The sequence below is a fragment of the Pan troglodytes genome, chromosome 8 (genome assembly GCF_028858775.2).
Source record: "Pan troglodytes isolate AG18354 chromosome 8, NHGRI_mPanTro3-v2.0_pri, whole genome shotgun sequence".
Lineage (NCBI taxonomy): Eukaryota > Metazoa > Chordata > Mammalia > Primates > Hominidae > Pan > Pan troglodytes.
In genome coordinates this window covers 98,227,055-98,241,065 of record NC_072406.2, presented here as the reverse complement: position 1 = coordinate 98,241,065, position 14,011 = coordinate 98,227,055, and the positions used below count along the sequence as shown (strand labels likewise).

Below are 14,011 nucleotides of genomic sequence, written 5' to 3'. Positions count from 1 at the left end.
AATTAGGTCAGTTTGCATTTTTGCAAGTGTATCTATAAAGATAAATACATAAAAATGGAATTGCAGAGTGAAAGGATTTTTGCATTTGTAATTTTGGTAGATACTGCAAAATTCTCTTCCAGAAGGGTTGTGCCAATTTATATTCCCACCAGCAATGTATAAGCGTGCCTGTTTTTCCATAGTTTTGTCAACAGAATGCGTTATCAAACTTTTGGATTTTTGCCAATCTGATGGATAAAAATAGTATGAGAGCACAGTTTTAATTTGCATTTCTCTTTTGAACAAGATTAAGCATCTTATCACATGCTCAGGAGTTATTTGTATTTCATTTTCTGCGAGACATGTGTTCATGTACTTTGCCTATTTTTCTACTGATTTTTGGGAAATCTTTATAGCAGGGGTTTTATACCTTGATTTTTGGCATGTGTTGAAAATATTGAACCAGTTCATTGACTTTTTTTTGCCTTTTCCCTTCATGAAACAGGTTTTGATTTATATATGGTAAAATCATTGGTTCCTTTTTCTTTTATGTCTTCTGAATTTTAGTTCATAGGAAAACATTCCCTAGTACAAAGTTATAAAATATTTCCCTCACTTTTCTTACAAGTATTTTTATGGTTCCATTTTAAACGTTTAAATCTGAGGTCCTGTTAAAGGTTTTTTTTTTTTTTTTTGGTATATAATTATCTAAATCTCGTTTATTGGAAGTTTATCTTTTCTTCATTGATTTTCATTGTTATTTTATAGTATACTAAAATCTTGTGTATATGTGAGTCTGTTTCTAGAAATGATATTCTGTTTCATTGATCTTTCTGAGGTCTTTCACATGTCTGTACTACACTGTTTTAATTATTGTAGCTTTATTTTGTATATTTTTAAATATATATATATATATATATATATATATATATATATATATACATACTTTTTTTTTTTGAGACGGAGTTTCACTCTGGTTGCCCAGGCTGGAGTGCAATGGCGCAATCTTGGCTCACGGCAACCTCTGTCCCCTGGGTTCAAGTGATTCTCCGGCCTCAGCCTCCCAATAATATATATATTTTAATACTTGGTCTGATTAGGTCCCTGTGCACCTCCAGCTGTTCTTTTTTTTTTTTTTTTTTAACTTTTTTTCCTGGTTCTTATGATTGTTTGTTTTTCCTTTAGAGTTTTAAAATCAGCTCATCTAGTGCCCAAAACACAGCCTATTGACATTCCATTGCAATTGCTTTACATTTATAAGTTATTATAGTTTAGGGAAAACCAATCTTTATGATATTGAGTTCTACCCAAGAACTTGGTGTATCTTTCCATGTTTTTCATTCCTTTTTTTGCACTTTTTTGCTGCTATTTAAGAGACTGACTTCATATAGATTTATGCAGTCGAGGTCAGCTTATTCCTAGGTATTTTATCTTGCTATCTGGGTTTGTAAATTTTTCCCCTTCTGCTAAATCTTCAAATTCATCATTGTTTGACTATGAGAATTACTGACCTTTTAATATTGATTTTGTACTGCACTCTTGTTAAATTTTCTGTTTTTTGCTTACCAGAAGTGGATCAGCATTTCTTCATGTGTTTTTCAGAGTTCTTATACAAGTTCAGCCATGGGTACACATTTGAAAACTTATCCACACATTATTAAATAAATAAATGTTTAAAATGTGTAAAATTATTTATTAATTTAATACTAAACACTACATATATACACACACATACTTCTTACAAATACTTTTGAGCATTGTAAATTCCAAGTAGGTTTTGCCAATAGAGAAATTGTGTGCCTCCTTTTAAAATGCTTAAGTGGCTAAATGTTAGAAACATAGACATTTCTTATAAAGTGTTACTGACGCCCTGTCTCCTTGGTCACCTCTCTTAAGTGTATTGACTTGATTTTCCAGTGATCCCTGTGAGCCATCTGTGGAATCACGCCTGCCTGAGTCTGGTAGGAACACACCTGGGTTTGTATGTGTGCATGGATGCCATCATTTCTCCTTTGGCTGCCACACATTTTGACAAAGATGGATGATCAGAAAATCAGATTGAGCTCTCTGGTGGGTGTTTAACATGTACACACATGTGTCCCTGTGAACGGAGGAGAGTCTCACCTTTGCAAACCAGCTGTGGAAGGGGCAACATAGACATTCTATTAAAGAAACACTGACAATAGCTTGCTGGGCTTAAACGATGACAAAAAGAAGAAGAAGAAGAGGTGAGTTGCAGGCAGAGCCCAAATATGTCTCCAAGAGGAGGTTATGTATTTCTCAAAGGCTTGGACAAGTAAGAGTCATGGATGAATCTGGTCCCAGAGGTAGTCAAAGCCAAGCAATGCAGCCATAACCACTGACAGGCCTAGTGCCCTGGAAAATGCATGTCATCTAGAGTCACCTTGATTCTGGCAGGGTTCCCATTGCTGGGTAATGGCTGGATTTTCTCAGTGCCAGTGAGAAGCAGCCTTTGCCTTATCCAGGGATTAAGCACGTCTCTTCCTGGTGTGGCATAGCCGGACTTGCTTTCTAGTTCAGTCCCCCAATCTCACAATCAGGCCAGGCTTTTCCTGGGCCATATAGTAGCCGCATCTCCACCAGTTATTCTTATTCAGGAAATAATATCTTTAAGAGGAAATTTTATGGGTCAAAAATATCTACACTGCTGGAACATTGGGTCAAATCTAACAAGATACAATTTGATATGGATCAATACAATGTGTAAGAGATCCTCCTGCACCATCCCACTCATCTAATCAAAGTATGTTGGTAGGAGTAGAGGGGGATGAGGCTGTGGCTGCCACTTAAGAGGCTGCTGGAGGCCTGGTCAATTGCTCAGACACTCAGCATCATGTGATGGTGACAGGCCTGTTGTCAATACATGAGTTCACTTCTCAGTCCTGCCGTTTACTGGCTGATGACTTCAGTACCAAGTTGCTTAACTTCCCTGAGCCTCCTCTCCTCATCTGTGAAACAGGGCTAGTGGTAGCTCCAGGCTCATGGAATGACAGAAAGCAAGACAACATAGGTAGGAACTTGGCACAAGGCTTGATGCATAGAAGGGCTCTTTCTGGTTTCAGTTCTTGCACTCATTCTGGAAGACAGGTCAATTACCATTTCCATTTTGTAGAGAAGGGACTGAGCTTCAGAAAGGGGAAGGAACCAAAGAGCCAAGGTCTGTAGGGCCTTTGAGCTTGCAAACCTCCCAGCATGTCTTCCAGTGTCCCATAATGTTATTATTATTACATGTTGACACTATAAATAAGGTGAGTCTTCAGTGGGATGTGTCCTGAATAAAAAGTGAGTGTGGCTTTAAGCCATGTGGATCTACCATTTTCAGCTTCCACCCCTTCACATGGTATTTCCAAACACAAGCACTCACCCAGAACCCTGGCTCCAGAGGGGAGAGGCCTTTAGCATCAGCTGAGAGTGTTGCCATGAGCCTCATGTGCTGGGGCTTCAGCCCAGGCCCCTAGCCTGGATCTCCTTTTCCTTGAAATGATTTTATTCCCAAATCTTTTGGCATGCCTCTGCTCCTGGGCCTGGAAGAGCCACTCTGGCCTCTCCTGACAAGTGACTGTAACTTAGAATATTAAATTGCAGGAATTGGAGTTTTGGTGCCTCTTCTCTTAGAGACCTCTGTAAGGTTTTGAAGGCTCCAAAGGAAGTAATTACGTAAATAGACTCACAATCCCAAGGGAGTGGCTGCCTCTCTGCCCTACTTTTACCTAAGATGGGCACTCAAGTGATCCTCTAGAGGTCAAAGAAGTCAATGTCTTCTATTCTCTATTAAAAAAAGTATGGTACTCTGCTTTGTATGCCTATGAACTTGAAATGAAATAAATGCAAATTAGAGCCCCTTCCTGGTAATCTCTGATCCTGGAACCTCAAAATACTTTGACTTCTTCACTGGGCATCTGGAATTTGCTTCCCAAAGTGAGGAAAATGAACACATGTTCATTTGTGTGCAAGGATGGTGAACTTGAGGTCAGGGCCAGGAGAGCAAAAAGCAGAAGCCGACAAAGGGAATGCAGTCACCGCATTGCCACATCGGGTGTTTCCAATGAGGACAAAACAACTGTTATTTTCCTCCTGGGAAGTTTCAGTCGGCCAGAGAACAAAAATCCAAATGCCTTCATCAGCAGAGTTTACGCCTAAGTTCTTGCTAACCTCTGAGAACAGAAGCTCAATATTACAGCGAGCTCCCTAGTTTGTGGTTTTGTGGTTGTTTCTATCTAATTAGACACGTAATTTCATTTCCCAGTCTTGATTAAAAGTCATTTTTTTCCCCCTAGAAACCACATCTCTGAGTGCTTCTGCTGCACCATGGAGGGCACTGAGGTGGCTCCTCCGAGATTAACCCAAAAATCATCTCCAGCATCATTGCTGGGTTCCAATTAACCCAGAGCTTCTTTGATCTCCTCAGTCCTTAATGTTTACTTCATAACAATTTGAAGGCAAGGAGAGGGCAGGGTTAGGAACTCTGTTTAGGCTGGGTAATGTAGCGCTGCCCCCCCCAAAAGTACTAATTAACCATGAAATTGTACACACCACCCTATTAGCAACAAGTCCCTTAACATCCCCATTCACTGGGAATAATTGCCTCATTTCTCAGGGCTGCCTCTATGTCCCAGGAAAAAGCCAACTCTATTAATCACCTAAAGCAGAATAAGTGATTTTCAGCTTATGTTTTAATAATGTGTGCCCAGCTCCAGTCTGTGTAAGCAGGGGTTGGCTCTGCTCCACACTTGTGGATTACAGTTCTGCCTGTTGCCAGACTACCTTCTCCCACCAGGGCCCAGGTAGCTCAGGAGGCTGAGTCATTTAGATGAGTATGTTTCCTGCTGGGGAGCTGTCTTTGATGATGAACTCAAGTTTGGTATTTTCAGTCATTGAAGGTGAGACTTCAGTGAGCTTAACGAAGATTAATTAGTTTTGAGAATGAGCAGCTAATTAGTTTCAAGGCAATCATTTGTTCTGATGCTCAGAGAACATGCTACTGAGCCATGGAGAAGTCCTGCAACCTCTGGTGTGGCCACTGCCTGACTAGAGAGAGCTAGGGGAGCGCATGTGGCCTTTTTGCTGCCCTGCAGACCTAGGTGGTATCCCCACTTGACTGCTTGCTAACCGTTTGATCTCTCTGAGTCTCTGTCTTTTTTTTTTTTTTTTTTGAAATGGGCTTAAAAATTTGTGGCATTATTGTTGGGATTCAAAGCACTTACAGATGTAAAGAGATTGCACATAAGTGATCAAAAGTTGTGAGTTTTGTAGGGATAATTGTCCAGAGATGAGCAACTGGTATTTCCTTTTTCGATAGTTTCACTTGTCAAGATAACAATCCCTTCTTCCTCTGGTGGGATGGGGAGATGAATCCAGGTGTCAAGGTGAATCTAGGGTTAACTGTTATATCCAATCTTTATTAGACCAACTCATGGGGGGCAATAAACTTTGGGAGGAGAATGAAGAGAGAAATTTGTAATTGTCTACCTGAGGTGATCTTGCTGACTATTAACCTGGAACTCAGCCACAGGCCACTAAGGTCTAGGTGAAATTGATATAGGGCAGGCAAGCCCCAAGTGGGGCTTAGCTCATGAAGGTTCCTGGATTTGCCCAGGGAAGAATTCAAGGGCGAGCTGGTGGTAGGGTAGAAGAAAACAGCTTTATGGAAGCAGCAGTGTTGCATCTCTGGTGGTGGTGCAGCTCAGTGACTGCTCCTGCAAAGTAGGGTGCTCCACAGGCAGTGTGCTGAGATTAGCAGCTCAGAGCAGTTCGGGAGTCATATTCACACCTACTTTTAATTACTTGTAGGTTCGGGGGTGGTTTATGCAGAAATTTCTAGGGGAAGGGTAGTAACTTCTGGGTCGTCAGGTCATTGCCATGGAAAGGGGCAATAACTCCTGGGTGTTGCCATGGCAATGGTAAACTGACATGGCACAACGGTGGGTGTGTCTTATGAAAAGCATGCTTCTGCCCCATCCCTGTTTTAGCTAGTCCTCAATTTGGTCCGGTGTCTGAGCCCTGACTCCAGAGTTGAGTCCCACCTCCTACTTCAAAATCACCTGAAAATCCCCTGCTCAAGTCCATGGCCAGTGGAAGTCCAAAGCTCACTCAGAGATCTCCCCAAGGGTTTGTAAACCACTGGCATCGTTTCTCTCTAAACTACGGTTTCAGCCAGTGCAGCCTCTGTCTTGCACCACACCTTTCCCAATGTGAACCTTAGTCCTCTTCTGTTTCCAACCATAACAACGGCCTTCACACCAATGACCAGTCATTATGACAATTGCTCATGAAGATTGATAGATGTTCCTTAAGATTTGCTGGATGGAGTATTCAGAGACAGTCAACCACCACTTGGTGCCTCGCCTTCCTTCCACCATCTCGCTCTCTCACTCTCTCTCCCCACTCTCTCTCCATCTCTTTTGCTTATCTTCATCCTCCCAGAGGGTCTCAGGAGCCCCATATGCTTCTCTTGTATTATATAAGCCACATTCCTCTCCTCTGAAGCTTTGGAGCCAGGCTACCCTGAGGACTGACGTGACTCGTCTGTTGTTGCCCTAAGTGTCTCTTCCTAAGGAAAATCGCAGTCTCGCTTGTCAAAATAATTTCCCCTACCATATTACTCTGTTGATCAACACATTGTATGTCCATTTTGCTCTACAGTACTGCTCCAGCATGTGTAGATGTGGTCACCCAGTGCTTCAAGACCTCGGTCCAAAAAGCCACTGCAGTGGTTGCAAGTGAAGATTTCTGAAGCAGAGTCAGGGTTTGAATTCCAACTCTGCCATTAATAGTCGCATAACCCTGGGCAAATGACCTAATCTCCCCATGCCTCAGTTTCCTCATGTGAAACTGGAAGCAATAACAGAATCTACCACAATGTGTTATTGTGTGGATTGAATGAGTTAATACAAATCAAGAGTATTGACTCTTGACAACACTTGCTACATACTCTTTGCATATGAACAATTTCCACTAAATTGCAGGCTGCGCCGGAGCAAGGATTTGTGGTCCTTGCATCCCAGTGTCAAGAGGAGGGCCTGGTACATAGTAGTTGCCAATAAACATCTGAGGAATGAATATGCAATGAGTTTGTGTGATTCTGCCTGGCACTGACTCAGGGCCCTGGGATGCTCTTGCGCTCCACCAAGGCTCCTTGCTACAGCATCCAGTTCGGCAGTCTACACAGAATGTACTTTTGGCCTGTATGAGATAACCTGCAAAACGAGCCACCAAGTTCTACCCAAGAACAAAGGGTATTGCTTCTCCTCTAGCAGAGAAAAGTGTGATTTCTGCGAGGTCCCCTGAAGCCTGGAAATCACTCATGTTGCTCTCTTCCCCTGCCACATACTATGGTTGCACATCTCTAAGAGTTGGGGATTCCATGGGGGACCCTGTAACGGCACCTCTGTGATATGACAAATAGATTTGCCTCTTTTGAGTAAGGTTTTTAGGGGAGGTGAGGTCTCAGGACCCTGGGAAAACCAGGTGGGCTATAATTCACCCTCGGTGGACATGCAGATGAGAGGGTAGCTTTTATGAATGCCTAATTCTTCTTTACTAAGCAAATTGGGTATCTTCTGTTGATCAGCAATGTCCCAGTTCTAGCACTGCAGAAAGACCAGCAAAAAGACCAGCAATTAAAATGTAACCGAGGTAAAGCCACTCACTAGCATGTCAAAAACCATTAAGCCAATGCTGGTTTATAAGTTTATGCGCTATGATTAGCAAGCAAGTAGGGAAACGAACCAGGTCTTTACCTAGAATTTTAAAAATAAACAACGCAGTGAAATGCCATTAGCCACTTCACCCCTTCATTCAGCAAACATTTATATGGCACTTATTATGTGCTTGCCACTTGCTAGAATCTGGGGATGGAGTTTAACACAGTGTAGTTCACTTCCTGACCTTGAAAACCCTGCTATCTTGAGCAGTGTTTCTGTGTGGGGGCTTGGTAAAATATCTGACATTTCTTTAGTGGACTATTGAAAACAGATGTAAAACTGGTATTATATAATAATCTGTAACTCACTTTCTTACTATTGAGCACATGTAGGTAATGTTTATTAAGTCTTTCAATGATCATGTTAAAAGAACTTCATTTTCATTTTCTATTGGCATGCATTAATCATCACTGAAATTTGAAATCTCACATGCTCATATCGCTTGGGGATAATTCACCTTGTAGGTAAAGATCCAGTTATTTAAAGTTCTAGAAAATGCAAGTTTTTGTAGATTTGTGAGATTCAGTGTAAGGGCTGACATTTGGGAAACAAATGGAGGATGTGAGAAGAAACTGTAACTGTTAAAGTGTTCAAAAATCCTGTAGTTGGATTATTTATGATGCATTGTACAGTTCCGGAGCGGTTTTATTGAATTCAATTGAGCTGTGAATTTGCCAGAGATCAGATTGAAGCTCTGGCTGGATGCAGAGCCAAGGTAGGTCACCTATAGCCTGCAGCCTGCCCACCTGTGCCCTTTCCTGCTCCTCCAGGCCCCAGCCTGCCAGTAATGAGGGCAAGGATCACCAGGCTGCCAGCAACAGGCCCGCAGGAGAGCTGCAGGCTCAGGCCTGCAGGATGCACTCCCAGGGGAGGACTGCCTTGGGCTCCCTGGCTTCCTCCAGGTGCAGCTCCATGCCCCTGGCTGTCAGGAAGGTCTGCCTTATGTCAATCTAATTCCATCGAGGTAAAGAGGGAGCTCTTTTCCAGTGTCTTGTCCCCAGATTCTTGATAGCCTTCTTCTGAGGGGTCTGGCAAGATGGAGGACAAGGGCTGGTAGAGAGGAGAGTTCCGGGAGAAAGTCCCTGGCTGGTTGCCTGTGATGAGGGGCTTGGGGCTTGGGAGAATGTTCCCCAGTTGGGGATTTCAGGTATATCTTTGTGTGTATGAAGGTATGTAACTCCACTCTCTGATGTCTAATAAAATAGACACTTTCTTTTTTTTTGGAAACTCAGTCTTGCTCTGTCACCCAGGCTGGATTGCAGTGGAGTGATTGATCTCGGCTCGCTGCTGCCTTGACCTCACTGGCTCAAGGGATCCTTCCACCTCAGCCTCCCGAGTAGCTGGGAATACAGGCACACACCACCATGCCCAGCTAATTTTTTACTTTTTTGTAGAGATGGGGTCTTACTATGTTGCCCTGGCTGATCTTGAACTCCTGGGCTCAAGTGATGCTATTGCCCCAGCCTCCGAAAGCACGAGGATTGCAAGTGTAAGCCACTGTGCCCAGGCTAGAATAAACATCTTGATGGCTTCTCAGAAAGTTTTTTCTCTGTGTTGGCATCTTGGGCTTTCTATGATGTTTAGAGATAAAGATGAAGATGCTCTGAGTACAGCTTGGCCATTCAAGCAAGGGCAGGGCCACCACCTCCTCCTGGCAAGTCCCCTAGTTCCTGTGGAGTTCTTTGATGCATCCTGTAGGTCTTGAGTTTGCTGTTAGCCTACAGTTTGGGTGTTACAATACCCCCTGCTATTTCCAGGCCCCCATGCTCCAGAAGCTGCTTGGACCACTGAGCTTCCAGTTGATGCCCACAGAGCCCCTGCTCTCCCCTTGGTCCTGGGACTCTGCTCAGGTAGGGCTTTATCTCTCCTGGTCAAGCCCCTCTTCCTGGTATCCCTTTCCTCCAGGGACTGTGGCCCACACTGTGCACCCAGAGGCTTCCCTGACTCTCATGGAGCCTCCCAGTCTTCAGCATCCTCTTGGGCTGTGAGCCTGGAGTCTGCGGGGCCAGAGGCGTGAGTATCAGGCCAGACTGACTTCTCTCAGCTGAGGAGAGACCCCAGGGACACAGAAAAACCTCCTGTCTGTCCCAGGGGGGATTGTGAAAGCCATCTTTCGGGAAGTAAGGTGGCTTTAAGGACTGGATGAACTTCTTTAGAGAATTTGGCTGAAGCCCTCATAAGGCCCCTCTGGAGACCCTCCCAGTTTCCCCCTTGCATGGCGAGGGCTGTCTGAGGAGCTGGTGGACCTGTTCCTCTTTCAGCTTGGTGGTTGGGAAAGGGCTGCCACTAAGCAAGAGGGTTGGCTTTGATTGGTCCCCTTAAATAAATCCCCAGGTTAAAGCTGGCAGCAAGAGAGGAAGGTTCACCTACCCAGGTGGGAGGCCTGACAGGGTCCTCAGTAGCAGGCAGCATGAGGCCAGATATCCATGGTAAGGGACATGTGAACATCCTGGGTGAAAAGTGGTGGAAATTGTCAGGGCTCCAGCAGGCAGCTCTACACTCACGCTCCTCCTTTCAGATGACAAAGCTGATAATCTTGGGGTTTACACAGTGACTCTTGGGTCACAGACTTGATGTTAGTGTTCTGTCTCACACATTGTAATAGCTCTGAGTGACACAACAGATTTTACAGATTAGGAAACCGAGGCTTGATGGTCAGGGGACCTGTCCTGGGTTATCTAGCTAGAATGATGGGGTACTGGGCTTTGAACCCAGGAAGAGTGACTCCCAAGCCTGTACTCAGGATACTCAGGCTGCTCCAGGTGCATCCCCTGACTGGCCCCACTATGGAAAGCAATCCATCAGCACCTGCAAGCCCCCTCTTTTCAGGTCTCTATCCAATACACAGCACTGGCCAGAGAGGTTTCTAAATAAGGTCAGCTTTCTTGTGGATCATGGAACAGGATGTGGCTAATGCACTTGCAGCTCAAACATGCTTGCATTTCTCCCTAAGCCCTTGGAGGCAGTAATGGTGCAAGCAGATGCACATTTTGCTCTGTTGTTGTGGTGTTTGCAAGACTTCACGCCTTCCAGGAGGCCTCACTAGGGCTCAAGGGCCTGCCCAACCACTCACACCCTGGGTTGGTTTGCAGGAAACAGATGTCAGCAGACCTGCCTTAATAATGGCTGGACCAAGGAGCTCTGGGAGGTCTCCGTGTGGATGAATAGGTGCAGTGAAGTGGTTAGCACCAACACAAATGGACAGCCACATCTTGCATGACACATGTAAGCAAGTGTGAGAGAGAGGCTGAGTGGGAAAGAGGACAAGTATCAGGAACTGCGCAGGAGAGGAGAGGCAGAAGGAGGCAGAGCCCAGAGAGAGCCGAGTTGTGCAGCTGCACCTGAATTCTACCATTGTGGAGACAGCCCCACCTTGGGCTGCTGAGCACTTGGATCTTGTTGCCCAGAGACCAACTTTAAAAAAAAATTGACACATAATAATTGTACATATTTTGGGGGTACCGTGTGATGTTTTAACACTTGCATACATTGTGTAATTATCAGATCGGGGTAATTAGCATATCCATCACCTTAAACATTGGTCATTTCTTTGTTGTGGGAACATTCAAAATTCTCTCTTTTAATTATTTGAAATATACAATACACTATTGTTAGCTATAGTCACCCTACTTTGCAATGGATCAGAAGAATTTATTCCTCCTATCTAACATAACAAACGTTAACAATGTACTCATTGGCCAACCTCTCCCCATTTCCCCCTTGCCCTTTTCTCCTCAGTCTCTGGTAACCACAATTCTACTCTCAACTTCTATGAGATGAGCTTTTTTTTTTTTTTTTTTTAAGATATGAGTGAGATCATGTAGTATTTGGCTTTCTGTGCCTGGCTAATTCCCTTAACGTAATGACTCATCCATGTTGTCACAAATGACAAATTTCATCATTTTTTATGGCTGAATAGTATTCTGTTTTATATATACCACATTTTCTTTATCTGTTCATCCACTGATGGGCACTAAGTTTATCTTGACTATTGTGAATAGCACTGCAATAAACGTGGGAGTGCAGGCATCTCTTCAACATACTGATTTTATTTCCTTTGGATATATGCCCCGTAGTTGGATTGCTGGGTCATATAGTAGATCTATTTTTAAGTTTTTGAGGAAACTGCATACTGTTTTTCATGATGACTATACTCATTTACATTCCCATCAACAGTGTATAAGGATTCCCATTTCCAGAGACCATCTTAACTCTGCTTTTTCAGGCCCCACAACAGTGGATGCCATACCTGAAATGCGGCAGGCACTCAGTGCTTCTCAGATTGCATCCCGTTCTGTGGAGAAAAGACTCAGACCTCTCCTCCAGGGGCTTCTGATCCACAGGGGGAGAGTGACAAGTTGACAGATAATTACCACTCCATGTGCTAGTCTTTTCCTGTCACACAAGTTCTGGCTTCCAAGGGCTAATTATTCATACCTGACTCTTCTGTGAGTTCTGCACTAATTCAGAAGCATACATACAAGTGAGGTAGAGAGAAACATCTCTATTTTATTGCTGGATTAAAGACCTGTTTTGGAGCTGAGACCAAAAATGGATTTTCCACTATTTCCCCACAAATGCATTGCTTAGGACCTACGCGTTGAGACAGTTGGTCTGTAGATCTGATCCTTGTTTGGTCAACTGCTGGGGGATCCCAGCCTGGGCCTCAGCTCGCCCTTCTACTCACTCTTGCTGGCCACCACTAGAGTTAGGTGAGCCAGTGGCTGTCAAACTCTTCCCTTCTCACCAAGCAGGTAAAACCTTTCTCTTCCCAAGGAGAGAAGCTTGTGAAAGGTGAAGAAAAGGACAACAGCTTTTTAAAAATACATTTAAGGTGTAAAATTTCTTAATTAAAATCTGGAATAAAACATGGGGAAAGGGAGCAAGTGGTCCCTCATAATGATTCATTAACACGGGCTAGAAAAACTCAGAAAGGGGTTTTGAAGGGTGAAGAGGAGCTGTTCCAGGTAGTCCAATAGGTACCAAAAGGGAATTTTAAGTGGAACTATTTATTCACAGAGTGGTGAATTGACATGAGCTGTGTCATGAACTCCAGAACTGCCAAGGTTGATGGTGGAGGAATAGGGGAAAATGACCATAGAGAGGTTAGGAGTGAGGAATGACAAGGTCCTATTTGCATTCTGATTCTCTTTTTAGTTGAGCATATGAGGGAAGGAAGGGAAGTGGGGAAATGAAAGAAAAGTGGTTAGCTAGGAGACAATGGAATAGTCTTGGCAGATGTTCAAGACCTAAAGGAAAGAAGTGGTGGTAGGGATATACCGTAGAGGTGGAAGAGAATAGGGGTTGATTTCTGACCTGCTTGGAAAGCGAAATTGGCTGGGCTTGCTTGTTGCTTGGTTTGCTCACCACAAGGATAACGTTGGCTTGGAATAGGGCTTGGAGTTACAGATTTAGCCTGTTGAAGAGAAGGGTAGGGGCTGTTGTGAGATGACTCCCCTACTTCAAGAACTAGGAAATCAGAAATAAGACCATCTTCTGCAAGTCATCACTTTAGCCAACACACAATAGATCCTCACAGACATGCACAAAGTTATGTTAAAGAGAAATGACACGATGGGATATTTAGAAGGACTGAGAAGTGGAAGTAGAGGTTTGTCTGCCCAGAAGAAAAGACAAAGAGGAATTTCAGAGGCCAATGTTGGCCATGTGTGTCTGAACACAGTGCAAAGGGGCCTGGAGCTTGATCCCTGGACTTCCAGGGTATGGTTTCACTGGCAGTGCCATCACCTGTTTAGGGCACAGCACCTGAAAGCTAATGGGCTTTGAGGCTCATGAGCAAACATGGCAGCTCTGCACATGATTGTACATTTGGCCAAGTCCCCTTGTCCCATTAGTCACCTCTTGCTTCTGATTCAGCAGCCCAGGAGCTGTACCTCCAAGAAAAGACTGTAGCATGTCCAGTGGATGCAAGATTTCAATCTGAGTCTCAGATTTAGCTGGTGTTTGTAATCGTACCTGGCTTGTAGCTGTTCATGGGAGCCAATCATATGCATCTCTTCCAATGGTGTATCACTTGGAGACATTACACTGGTAGCTTGAAATTGGCCACGGTGGGAGTATCAGTGTGCTGGGGCTACCATATCAAAGCACCACAGACCAGGAGGCTTAAACAACAGAATTTATTGTCTCACAGTTCTGGAGGCTAGGAGTTCAAAATCCAGGTGTTGGCAGGGTTGGTTTCTCCTGAGGCCTCTCTCCTTAGATTGTACATGTTATCTTCTCCCTATGTCTTCATGCGATCTTCCTTATGAGTGTCTGTGTCCTAATCTCCTTTTCTTATAAGGACA

The 14,011-nt window shown here is 43.9% G+C and overlaps 1 protein-coding gene across 3 annotated transcripts in view; it reads left to right on the top strand.

Annotated features, from left to right (window-relative positions):
• GRID1 (glutamate ionotropic receptor delta type subunit 1) overlaps positions 1-14,011 on the top strand; it is a 779,753-nt gene that overhangs the window by 318,743 nt on the left and 446,999 nt on the right. The window lies entirely within an intron of this gene.